This window comes from Ricinus communis, chromosome 3, assembly GCF_019578655.1.
Source record: "Ricinus communis isolate WT05 ecotype wild-type chromosome 3, ASM1957865v1, whole genome shotgun sequence".
In the NCBI taxonomy this organism is placed as follows: Eukaryota; Viridiplantae; Streptophyta; class Magnoliopsida; order Malpighiales; family Euphorbiaceae; genus Ricinus; species Ricinus communis.
The window spans coordinates 20,796,344-20,810,613 of NC_063258.1; the positions used below are offsets into that span (position 1 = coordinate 20,796,344).

Consider the following 14,270-nt stretch of genomic DNA (forward strand, 5'->3'; position numbering starts at 1 on the left):
AGTAATGACTAAAATAAATACTAAGTAATGAATTAATATATAATTTAAGTTAAATTAATAAACAATTAAATGAAAATAACAAATTTGCAATATACATTATAATTAAAAATTAATATTAAAAATTTATTTCTTTCATAAAATAGTAAAAGAAGACTCGTTGACTTATAATTATGTGATTAGATATCTATTAATGAGTAACTAATAACAAAAAAAATTTAAACGGATAAGTTAAAGCTTGTGATTGTCACACTATACAAAGTGATCATGTTCTAACTTGAAGCTACTCTTCGTCATTTTTGGTTCAAGGCATAAATTCGAGTTTATATAAATAATATTTAAAACAATTTGGTTACTATAATTTTTTCTTTTTTAAAAAAATAGATGATGAATTTATCACTATGTAGAGCCGATTCGGTTATACGTACAGCCGGCTGACTCTATGTGCAGTCGAGAATCGGCTCAATATATATATATATATATATATATATATATATATATATATATATATATATATATATATATATATATATAGAGAAATATTTTTTGAAGACGAGACTTGATTCAAGTGATGAGTAATGGCTAAAATAAATACTAAGTAATGAGTTAATATATAATTTAAGTTAATTTAATAAATAATTAAATGAAAATAACAAATTTGCAATATATATTCTAATTAAAAATTAATATTAAATAGTTATTTCTTTCAAAAAAAAAGTAAAAGAAGACTCATTGACCTATAATTATGTGATTAGATATCTATTAATGAGTAACTAATAACAAAAAAAATTTAAATGGATAAGTTAAAGCTTATGATTGTCACACCATATAAAGTGATCATGTTCTAACTTGAAGCTACTCTTCATCATTTTTTGTTCAAGGCATAAATTTGAGTTTATATAAATAATATTTAAAACAATCTGGTTACTATAATTTTCTTTTAAAAAAAAATAGATGATGAATTTATCACTATGTAGAGCCGATTCGGTTATATGTACAGCCGATCGACTCTATGTACAGTCGAATCGGCTCAATATATTTAAAATATATATATAAATATTATTATATAGAGAAATATTTTCTTTTAAGACGGGACTAGATTCAAGTGATGATTAATGGCTAAAATAAATACTAAGTAATGAATTAATGTATAATTTAAGTTAAATTAATAAATAATTAAATGAAAATAACAAATTTGCAATATATATTCTAATTAAAAATTAATATTAAATATTTATTTCTTTCAAGAAAAAAGTAAAAGAAAACTCATTGACCTCTTTTTGTCAAAGTGAATCTAATATAACTCTAATTTTAAAAATCCAACTTTATTAAAATTTTAAATCGATAATAATTCTAATTGAAGATATATTTATAATATTATATTAACTAATAAAATTATATTATTTAATATAATCCAAATTTATGATTTAATTTTAAAAAGTAGTATATCAATTATATATCTAATATTAATTTTATATTAATTGTTTAAATAAATGATCAAATTAACTACTATTTTAAAATTATTTTATCTTTTATTATATAAATATATTATATTGTAAGAAAAGAATTATATTTAATTATTATTTTATTTTAATAAACACTTAATATTATTATTTTATTTTAATAAATTTAGTATTTAATGATTATAAAAGATAATAAATATGTAATAAATATGTAATAAATTAATAGCATTAAATAATTATTAATGCTTTTATTATATTCAATTATTATTTTATTTTAATAAATGTTTAATAATATCATTTTATTTGATTAATATATAATAACAAAATAAATTATTATATAACCACATCAAAGCTATATATTTTTGAAATTCTAAATTATGTGACTTTATAAAATATTGTGGAGTCTCATAGAAAAATTTGGTCTAATTTATATATATATATACTAGTAATCTACCCATACATTGCACGACCGTTATTATTATTTTAATTATAAAATCAAGTTGATAAATATAATTTAATAAAATTTTGAATGTTTATTATTAATTTATAAAATAACTACAAACTAATTACAAAATGATTATAAAAATTTGTGTTTTTACACTTGAATACAAAAATTTAATTAGTGATTTTGCAACTAAAAAAAGGGCAAGAAAAAATATTTTAGATAATTTCTATAATATTTTTAGTATTGGAGAGCCATCAAATAAACCCCTACTTATAGCCACAAATACTGTTTACCCTGAGATAGATTAGCATTAAACATTAGATCCAACTATATTACTTCAGCAAGTAGAAAGAAACCTTCTCCGCATAATGCATAAGGTGTAGACAATTTCTCAATACCTAACAACAAAATCCAAATTGACTCATAAAAAATACAGCAGACACCAAAAGAAATCCAGTATCCTTGACAGTGATAACAATATTTCAATAGACACTTATCTTCCCACATTTCAAGAACAAATGAATTCAACTTAACACACAAAAACGTAATTAAATACTCAAAATAATACAATATAACACTACTCAACAATCAAACTTTGCACAACCAATTATAACAATTTATAGAACAATATACTTATTCTGCTTTTTGTTTTTGTTGGAAGGAGGTGAAAAGAGATGTTAGGGCAGCATATTCCATCACCATTGCTCATAATGTGCAATTTAGCTTGGAACCATGGGAATTAGGAAATCAAATAAGAACCTAATCCGGGAAATTTAGATTTTTCATATTAAAAAGAAAAAAAAATATATAGAGAAGTGATTGCTTCCATTTCTAGCTAATTGAGGAAGTTTCAAACCAATTTACTTTTGAATAGATATGTCAAATATTTTGATATGAACTGCTGTACCATGAGAAGCAGATCTTACAACAAATTAATGGCCCAAGGTATCATCGGAATATAAGATCTCAATTTTCACTAAAAAAATGAACATGCTAATTGTAATAAACAGAATATTACTTCGCCAATGATTTGATCTTCCCTCTTTTTTCTCCCACTTATGTTGGAGACAGAGTACATGCTTCTTAGTTATTGTGAAAATCAGCAGACAAATGTTCACTTTAGCCAAACCTTTTGGTTCTTAAACAAGAAATCAATTAATATGGATATTAGAACTGTGGCATCTGGAGGTCAACAGTCAACTATATTATGTAGATGATGGATGAATACCTGCAAGAAAGAAACAAAAATTAAAAATATAATTTCCACATACCTCCCTAAGGATTCTTCGCTCCGAAATGATATTAGGGTATGTGCTGGGATCTTTGAACCATTTAATGGATTTGGCGGCTGCTGCGCATCCCTGTAGCATGAGCAGAATAGGAGTGTCCATGCAAAAGGGCATTGAGCTACAACCAGAATCAAATGAATATTTTAAGTACATTTTTTATGCTTCAGGGATAAAAAATCAATTGCACCTCCAATTAATCACGTTACATAGTTGATGTAAAAAATCAAGTAACGTAGTATAAGAGTATGTAAAAAGTGGATCCTGATCATGAATTTCTCTAAGAAACTAACTGAACACTGTGAGATATAATAGCATATGTAATACCAAATACTAATGATTCCCTTGCCTGGTTCTATAAGTAAAGCCCCAATATGGGCAGTTCCTTTTAATCCTGAATATTGTGATAACATCTGTGATATATATATGATGAATAAAATCCATAAAGATCTGAGGAGTCCCTGTTCCTATCAAAAAGTTCATCACGCGAGCCAAACGCTGCAGAAGTCAGAAGATAGAAAACTATAGTGACAATAAAGATAGTAGCCAGAGTCAAAAGAAAGAATAGAAGACTTCATGTTTACTAACCCATGACTTTATCAGTTGCAGTTTCAGAATGCATTGCATCAGGTAAGGTTAGATTCCATATGCTGTTGCACATAAAGATTGTAGGAGGATCTAGAAAAAGGCCTCTTCCAGTGTACCTGTCAAATTACAGAGGGCAAATGATTGATCAAATTAAACCACTGATGGCTTCATTATTTTTCTACTACTAAAAATTGTACGCAACTAAATTTTGCATTAATGTTAAATGTCATTATGTATGACAAGAACATTACATTTTTAGGAATCAATAAAAATAAAACCATTTAATTTCCAAGTCAAAAAGCGTGTAAGAGCCAACACATTGACTCGCCTATAAGAATGAGCAGACCATGCTAAACTGAAGAAGCTGTAAACTCTAGACTAAAAAATCTAAAATAGCAAAATTTTACATATGGACCTTATTTTATCTAATTTAACTTCAAGTAATACTTACTCTAGTTACCCCTTCGAGCAAACTGGATTGTTTCCAGTTTTGATCCAGCTAAATAAGCATGAAAAATGATAACATATTTTGATCCAAAAAGAGGTTGGGGCTCTTGTAAATGTTCTAACAGTAGTCACATTGCTGCAAAAATGGACTAGCACAGATCTTATGTAACAATCATGACCGCCATAGATGTTTCAACTAGTGAATTGAATCTCTCACATTTTTTGGGATTCAACCTTAATGCTAAAATGCTAATGCTTTCAATGAGTTTGACAATTTCTAGTGGAATTAATAAATTGTAAATCTTTCACTTATCATTGCCATATGACTTTCAACCAATATCATATCCTTTGCATTTGGAATGTATGTAATAGATACTAAAATTAAATAAATGCAATTAATAACATTGTGCAAGAGTGGTGAGCAATTGTTGTAGAAAGTTTTTCAAATAAAACTTTAAACCATGGGGCTGCACATTAGCCAGCTCAATGCTGTACTAAGCACAAACACTTACAAGACAGTGTTACATATTTAAACTGACTTGATGTTCTGGCTTTAGTAATAAAAAATTATGCTTCTAGGACTAAAATAAGAATCCATACCATGGTTGCTGAAGGAAGCCTGTATGAGATGATGGCGCTTGTGCTTCCATAGCTCCCAATGTATCACCATGGTAAGACCCTTTAAGAGCTAATACCTGAAAGTAAACCACACCCAAGTCACCAGCAGTCAACAAAAGATGCTCCATCACGGCTACATGAGCCTTTGCACTTTTAATCATAATACAAAGAAGAATGTGTAGAAGACATGCAGGCAACATTCAAGCCACTTCAACAATGTGGACCTGGTGCAGCCTAGGCATTGTCCACTCCCCTGTCTAGACAAGCCAACTGTACTTCTTAGCTACTACCTAGATTAACGGGTGTTTTATTTTGTATGAAGCATTTTGATAATGAAGTAAAGACTAAATATTAGAGGGCATGGAATAAGGATAGATTGGAATGTTAAAACAAGCAGATATGAGATATAGCATTTAAGTGCATAATTGAAACTTAATTAGCAAGTCTACCATTAACCTAGCTCTATAATATGCAAAAATAAGAATTTTTTGTCAAGTAGACTGCATAAAAATATTATGCAGTGTGATTATAACACTAGAAATCCTAAATAAATAAATGGTCCTATAAAAGAATTTCACTTAGTGAAAAGCTAGGATATTTAAAAATCAAGCTATCTGCACTTATTCAACTGTCTCCACTTCTTTTAAGATTTTTGATATCAGATGTGAACTTTAAGATCATTGATTGCAGTCACTCTGATTTCTCTCTTTAACTGTATGCCCTTGTTGATATGGCCTGTTCATGTGGATTAATTTAATAACTTTTGAGCTAACCATGACAAAACTAAAGCTATTAAGAATTTCTTGGAAAGAACAAATTTACTGATAAAACAGAGAATAAGTCCTCATATATAGAGTAACTAGACAACTACAAAACCAAGCAGAGTAATGCGCTGCAATCAAATTGGAAAACACTAAAAGAAACTGCCTAAAAGCTCCAGATGCATAGGCCGACATAGAAGCCAAAATACAACTTGTCTTACAACAAACTAAAGGACATACCTTGATTTTTGAAGACATGAGCATTTTTCTCCATCCAAAGACTCCATGAATTTATAAAAACAATTTCCTCTATATTTTAAGAATTTAAATTTGGTATTGGTATTTCATTTATCCTTTTTTTCAATTTGGTTATAAGTCCAGATTGAAACTAAATTTATAGCACTACTTAGGAGACAATATGTGAGAGGTGCATAATCAAAGATAAACCTTTAAATCGATGCACCGTTCAGCTGCATCGTTATTGGCTGAATCTAAAAAGAATTCTATTATGAACAAAATATTTATGAAACGCCATCTTCAGGGCAATTTCAATCTCTGTTGACCCATTATCTGAAAAGTATGTCCTAGAAGCCCAGCCTGTCAAAGAAGAAATATGTACTCATAGTTCATAACCAACATAAATCAATAAAAGTCAGAAAAATGTTGAGACAATGTAGAATGATAAGTTCTTTATCACATTAGTTCGTAAAAGAGAAACAAAAGAAGCATAAGAAGATTATGATTTCACATATCAAACCATGTGTAACACCTTTTTATAATTGTTGATATTGCTTATCAAGCAGAATTGAATAAGGATTACTTAGAAATGTGTAAGAAAATTATCAAAATATTTGTTGGACTATATAACTAACCTCTGCCGACACCCTTAAGCAAAAGCTCTGCACATTCTAAAGCTGGTTCATAAACATTCTCAGGAAACATTACATGGCCAAATCTTCCTGCAGCATAGCCCATATCTCTGGCAAGCTCAGTCTGAAGCCACCTAAGCATAATAACCACATTAAAGATATTCAGATGTGATAGCTGTAGTGCAGAACACATGAACTTTGTCATAAGGGCAAAATAAATAGAGATGCTTGGAAAAGAGGGGAACACAAGGATTGTACCAACGCCCAACAACATGAAAAATTTTCAGCATTCTAGGATACACTTGTTTAGATAACTTCATATGGTCTGACATTTTTCTCATTATCTTATGACATTTTCTTGAGTAGTAAACCTTTTTCATTTGTAGGTATGACATAGCAAATCCATAGATTTTAAAATGTATTGTAATGAAATAATTACAATAATAAGCTTAAGCAAATGCATGCACAAAATGACACTCAAGCATTGATTTTAGTATTTAGCAGATAGAGTTCATGTTCATATCATTCATGGTGCCATATACATTCCAGCACCATCAGGATTAAGTAAAACAATTGAATCAACGGAGATGGAAAAATTAAAAGGCCATACAATGAAATTTCAAACAAAATAGATAGTAAAAATAGAAAATAAAGCACAACATCTAAGATAGTAAAATAGTATCTATCTGACCATCAAACAGCATTACAGAGAGTGTATAGAAACATTAACATGTAACAACGAGGACCTATAGAGTAGCATTAGGCCCTTGGGTCCACCAACTAGCACATGCATCAAACTATTCAGTTATGGACTTATTTTGAGCCTATAATTGAAAGACAATGAAATTAGTTTGAGATGTTAGAGAAATAAGTGCTTTGCATTGGAACTTCTCACACAATCGACAACAAGCATGAAAAACATAAATAATTTGTCTATAAACCTAGACAAAATAATAAATACAACTCACTTTATCAATTGGTCAACATGAATAAAAGTTGAAAACAGGTTTGTAAACAGTGATTCATTTGTTTGTTACAACACTAACCTTGTATATTGCAAAATTCTCTTCACACCTTGAATCAATAACAGTAATAGTTTCTTCCGGTACAAGTCTATCTGAGTAAATGGCCACCATAAGACATCTCTTGCCTTGTTCAGCATCTCATTCAATCTTTCTATTCTCTTTTAAAAATCAGATACCATTATGTCCTTCAAGGAATTAAAAATCTTTTCAGAATCCGCAAACCATTCCAACAGGTCATTTGACATATCCTATGGAACAGGTGGCAGTAATATCACAGGCACCCTAGCAAAATACAGAACATTAAAAGAATTAAAAAGACTTGACTCATAAAGGCAAACTGACCTAGTTTGGAATGATTGTGTGCAAGATTTCAAATCAACTGAATTCTTGCAAAATGATGTAGTTTATTGTATGATTTCATTTTTTCAAAATGCCTTATTTTCTTGAGTTGAAACAATTGTATTCTAAAAAATAAGATATTTCCAAACATGAGAATATATTAAATAGAATTTAATTCATTTGAATTCTTGCAATCTTTGACTTACCCAAACACTATAAAAGTGATTCCTAATAAGACCTATAATATAGAAGAAAGTACCAATTGAGCAAAGAATTGCTTCAAAATTACTACCTATTACGCAAATATGAGAGTAGTGGGACCTCATTGACAAGGCCATGATCTTCAAAAACAACAGCAACAAAATCATAACCTCGAAGTTTTAAACTTTCATAAGCAGAAATTGTTCTCGAAATACCACCTAGCCTCCCATCTCCCACAAGTACACCAGGGAACCGAAAAGGCCTGTTAACATGTTTTAAAACAAAATAATTTATTAATAAAATAATTCAAGCTTATTAAAACACGCAAAAGTAAATGTCACGTACCTATACAAGTCACACTGTAAAGTACTAGAAGGACCGGGACTAGCAACAGCACCAGCAGTCTCAACAATACAAATATAATCGAATTTTCCATTTTTATCTTTGTTAATTACTTCCAGCTCATTTTTTAAACTCTCTAAAACAGCAGCATCCTCCACAACTCCATTCTCTCTCTCCGCTGCTAAATGTGGAGAAATGGCGTCATTTCATGCAAACAAGGTTTTACAAATTAACTCTGAATTATCAGCTCCTCCTCCGTTGTTACTTAATGCCTTGTTCTCCTCACGGAAGTTCAAATCGTACATTCCAAATTTAAACTTGAATTCATTGGCGTCGAAATCTAGAGAAAGGTGAGATTTGGCGTCGGGAAGTGAGGATTTGAGGACGAAATTCAAGGAGAAGAGAGAGAAAGGGAGAGAAGTACAGCGGGAAGTGAGAGAGGGAAGTTTTATGAACAGAAAATGAGAGTCAGAGTCGGAGGGGAAACCGGTTTGAACCGGTTTATGGTAGAGGAATTTACTAGTGCCGGGAGATGTTATAGCAATTGTGAATAATGAGCTACATGAGTCATAAAGTGAGTAGACATTAAGTAAGTGGAGTTATTAGGGTTGTAGCACTTCTTTTCTTATCATCATTTTTTGGAAAAAACAGTTGTAATCATTTTTTTAGAAAAGCTCTCAAGTCAGTCATTGTTGGTCCTTGAGGTGAGATTTGTTCCACAACATTGATTCTATTATTTGTTCTTCATCTTTGATTAATTAAACAATTTCCTGTATTGAATTAGTATCAGAATTGTCAATCCTTAGAAAGAAACTTCAATGGCAGAAACATGTTTGCAAGCTTTGTTGCGGGAGGGGGCGACGCGTGAGATGGAGGAGACGTTCAACTCCAAGATTGTAGCTATGGAAGGCAAGTTGGAAGAGAAAATCGATTCCAAGCTGTCAGAGATTGATGAATGTTTGAAATCTAGAATGACGGAGATGTTTGAAGCTTTCGAATTGTTCACTAATGGAGCTTCGACAGCTAATAGAAGAAGGACGGGTCCTCCTCAAACAGGGGATACGGGACAACCTTTACAGCAGAATTCTCAAGCTCAAAGTCAAGGGTTTCAACCAAGCTCTCACAATATGGAAGGGGTAAGACCAAGGCAAGGAGGGATGATGGCTGGCAACAATGGTTATTCGGGGTTAACCAGGCTATCAAGATTGAACTTTCCAAGATTCAATAGATCTCTAGTGCGGGATTGGTTGTTCAAATGTGAACAATTCTTCTTGATCGATCGGACTCCAGAGGAGATTACAATGAATATGGCCTCGATTCATCTTGAAGAGAAGGCAGCTTGTTGGCATCAATTAGTGGTTCAAACCGAGGAATCTAGAGGTATCATTCTTAATTGGTCTAGGTACAAAATCTTGCTTTTGGAACGGTTTGGGGAAGTTGTTGATGATCCTATCGCGGATCTTATGAAATTGAGGGAAACTAAGGGTATTGTGGCATATCACGATAAATTTGAGATGATAAGGAATAGGATAAGGATGTCTAAAGATTACCTGGTGAGTGCATACTTGGCAGGGTTGCGCAATGACACTCAGATGCACCTTCGAATGTTTTAGCCTCAGATTGTGAGACAATGTTTCACTTTGGGAAAACTTTATGAATTGGCTCATCCAAGAATGGTTGGCCAATCTGGGAATTCTTTTGCTCAGAGAGGAGGGTTTAGCAAGGTTGTTGACAGTGGGAAGAAGGAAGGTAATATCACACCACGATCCATAAGCGAGACTACCAAACCAGTGGAGAGAAATTCTGGTGGAAGGAAGTTTTTGAGTGTTGCTAAGATGAGTGAAAGGAGGGCTAAAGGGTTATGCTATCTTTGTGATGAACCTTATACACTAACTCATTACCTAAAGCATAAAAAGAGCCAACTCTATGTGATGGAATTGGATGATAACAGGGAGGAAGATCCAATGGAGGAGGTTGTGTAGAATGAAGAGATTGATGTGCAAATTTCTGTTCATGCAGTAGCGGATGTGTCCAATTACAAAACTATGAGAGTCAAGGGAATACACGGTAAATGAGCACTCTTTATCTTGATTGATTCGGGGAGTACACAATTTTATAGATGCCAAAGTAGTTGAGAAATTGGGTTGCAAATTAATGAACTCGGAATTGTCAAAGGTTTCTGTAGCTGATGGAAGTACCTTGACTGTGTCGGCCAAGATTGAGGGGTTCCAGTGGCAGTTTCAGCATTGTTCCATTTCAAGCAAATCTGATGGTTATTCTGTTGGGGTGTTGCGATATGGTGTTGGGGGTACAATGGTTGGAAACGTTAGGAAAGATCTTATGGGACCTTAAACAGTTGATAATGGAGTTTAAAGTAGCCAATAAGAAACTGGTTTTGCAGGGGATTAGTCCAGGGTCTGTGATGACATCCTCATATAATACTTCTTTTGGCCAACAAATTATTGGGTTAAGAGGGACAATTAGCTATGTTGTATGTCAAAGAAGTGGTGGATAGCGATTTTGATTGCTTTCTATCTGTTATGGAGGCTTCCAAGGAGTTACCAAAAGGGATTGAGCAGCTCTTGCTTAGGTTTGATGACTTGTTTCAAGAACCTAAAGAACTACCTCCTTTCAGAGAAGGACATGACCATAAGATTCCAGTTGTGCAAGGAGCTGATCTAGTTAATCAGAGGTCTTATAGGTAATGCTATCTACCAGAAAAATGAGATTGACAAAATGGTTATAGAGATGTTAGCTACCGGGATCATTCAACCAAGTTCAAGTTCATATGCTTCTCTTGTGGTATTGGTGAAGAAAAAAGATGGAACTTGGCATATGTGTGTGGATTATCGAGGGTTGAATACCACCATTGTCAAAGACAGATTTCCCATTTCATTGATAGAGGATCTTATGGATGAGTTGGGTGGCTCTCGAGCTTTTTCTAAGATAGATCTAAGGGCATTGATATCACTAGGTCAGGATGAGTAAGGAAAATATCCACAAAACAGCCTTCAAGACGCATAATGGACATTATGAGTACTTGGTCATGCCTTTGGCTTAACTAATGCGCCGGCAACATTCCAATACTTGATGAACTCTGTATTTAGGCCATTCTTGAGGAAGTTTGTTCTAATATTTTTTGATGACATCCTCATATATAGTGCAACCTTGGAGGATCTTGTGCGGCATTTACAGATGGTTTTTGAAGCTATGAGGTCTAGCCAGCTATTTGCCTAAAGAAGTAAGTGTGCAATTGCAGTTGCAAGTGTGGAGTACTTAGGGCATTTTATATCTGCTGCTGGTGTAGCTACTGATCCTAAAAAGATTGAGGCTGTCTCCAGTTGGCCGATACCTAAGAATTTGAATCAATTAAGAGCATTTTTGGGGTTGGCTGGTTACTACAGAAGGTTTGTATAAGGATATAGAGTTATTGCTCGACCACTATCCTTGTTACTTAAGAAGGACAGTTTTGAGTAGAGTAAAGATGCTACTACAGCATTTAAAGACTTTGAAAACCGCATTATGTCAAGCTCCTGTATTGGCATTACCAGATTTTGACAAGAAGTTTTTGGTTGAAACTGATGCTTGTGGCTATGGCATGGGAGCTTTTCTAATGTAAGAGGGTCATCCTTTAGCATACATTAGCAAGCATTTGAAGGGTAGGCAGTTGTACTATTCTACATATGAGAAGGAGCTTCTAGCAATGGTTTTTGCATTGTAGAAGTGGAGACATTACCTTCTTACCAATTACTTCACTATTAAGACAGATAAAAAAAGTTTGAAGTATTTGTTGGAGCAGCGGTTGAATACTCCTATCCAACAGCAATGGCTTCCCAAGTTATTAGAATTTGACTATGACATCCAGTATAAACAAGGAAAAGAGAACTTAGTAGCAGATGCAGTTTCCAGGATAGAGAGTTTTGAAGTTACAAGTATGGCTATGTCTGTGGTTGAGTCTGAATTATTGCAGCTCATTCGGAATTGCTACACTACATATATCAACCTCAAATCAATAATAGAAGGGTTACAGAAGGATCCTAAATTCAAAAAATATTATACCTGGCTTCATGGGCATTGGAGAAGGAAGGGCAAACTTGTTATTGGTAATGATGCTGGGATCAGAAATTAGATTTTGCTGTGGCTACATTGTGCTGGTACAAGTGGGCATTCTAGGAGGGATGCTACATTGCAAAGGGTGAAGACTTTATTTTATTGGAAGGGTATGACTAGTGATATTCAACACTTCATCAGAAGTTGTGTGGTATATTAAAGAAGCAAATATGACAGGTCTGCCTACCCGGGTCTTTTAGAACCTTTACCAATTCCTGAGCCAATTTGGAGTGATATCTCTATGGATTTTATAGAGGGATTGCCACTATCTTTTGGTAAATCTGTAATTTTTATGGTAGTGGATAGGTTGAGCAAATCTGCTCATTTTATGTCATTATCACACCCATATTCTGCAGCTTCAGTAGCACAATGTTTTTTGGATCATGTGTTCAAATTGCATAGTTTCCCTAAGTCTATTACAAGCGATGAAGATGCTGGTTTTTTGAGTGACTTTTGGCAAGAGCTCTTCATTATACAAGGGGTAGCTTTGAATTTGTCTACTGCATATCATCCTCAATCAGATGGGCAAACTGAAGTGGTGAATAGATGTTTGGAAACCTACTTAAGGTGTATATGTGGTGATACACCACATCTTTGGAGCAAGTGGATCCCATTGGCTGAATGGTGGTGTAATACCATATTCCACACTACAACTCAACTCACTCCTTATGAGGCGGTTTATGGACAAGCACCTCCTGCTCATCTTCCTTACTTACCGGGAGAAACCAAGGTAGATATGGTGGCCAAAAGTTTGCAAGAAAGGGAAAACATGATTCAAATTTTAAAGTTTCATCTCCTGAGGGCATAACATAGGATGGAGCAATATGCAAATCAACACAGGAGCGAGAGGCATTTTGAGACTGGGGATTTTATTTATGTTAAACTCTAGTCTTATATACAGCAAAGTGTGGTGCATAGGAGTAATCAGAAGTTAGCACCCAAATACTTTGGGCCATATGAAGTCCTTGACAGATGTGGAACTGTGGCCTATAAGCTCAAGTTGCCTGCAACTTCTCGTATCCACCCCGTGTCCTATGTCTCCCAATTGAAGAAGCATGTAGGTTCTGCTGTGGCTTCTTCAACCCTACCATCTATGATTCATGATGTCTTTGTTAAGGAGCCGGAGGCTATCCTCGAGAGGAAAATGGTCTATCATCAAGGTCAAGCGGCTACTAAGGTTCTAGTAAAATGGAAGAACCAACCTAGTGAAGAAGTAACATGGGAATTCTATTTTGATCTGTGCAAGGAATTTCCTGCATTTGAACCTTGAGGTCAAGGTCCTTGAAGGGAGGGAGATTTGTATAGCAATTGTGAGTAATGAGCTGGAAGGGGACACGTGTCATAAAGTGAGTGGACATTAAGTAAGTGGAGTTGTTAGGGTTGTAGCACTTCTTTTCTTATCATCATTTTTTAGAAAAAAAGAGTTATAGTCGTTTTCTTAGAAAAGCTCTCAAGTCAGCCGTTGTTGGTCCTTGAGGTGAGATTTGGTGTTCCACAATATTGATTCTCTTATTTGTTCTTCATCTTTAATTAGTTAAACAATTTTCTGTATTAGGAGAGGAGAGGAGGAATGAGGAGGCGAGGCCGGTGGAGATAAGAGTTTTACCGAGGGAAGTGTTGGAGCCCTAAATTAAAAAGGTTGGATAAGAGAGTGGAAACAATAATGGTGATGGATCTGAAGTTGAGGTTGTGGAGAAGAGTTTGCGGTGGTGGATGAGGAGCACTCGGCGGGAGCGACGATGGAAGTGGCGGAGGAGGAGAGGGAGCATGGTGGTGAGA

The 14,270-nt window shown here is 33.7% G+C and overlaps 1 pseudogene; it reads right to left on the reverse strand.

Annotated features, from left to right (window-relative positions):
* Positions 1 to 2,903: 2,903 nt before the first annotated feature.
* LOC8277911 lies at positions 2,904 to 8,899 on the reverse strand (annotated as a pseudogene).
* Between the last annotated feature and the right edge of the window lie 5,371 nt (positions 8,900 to 14,270).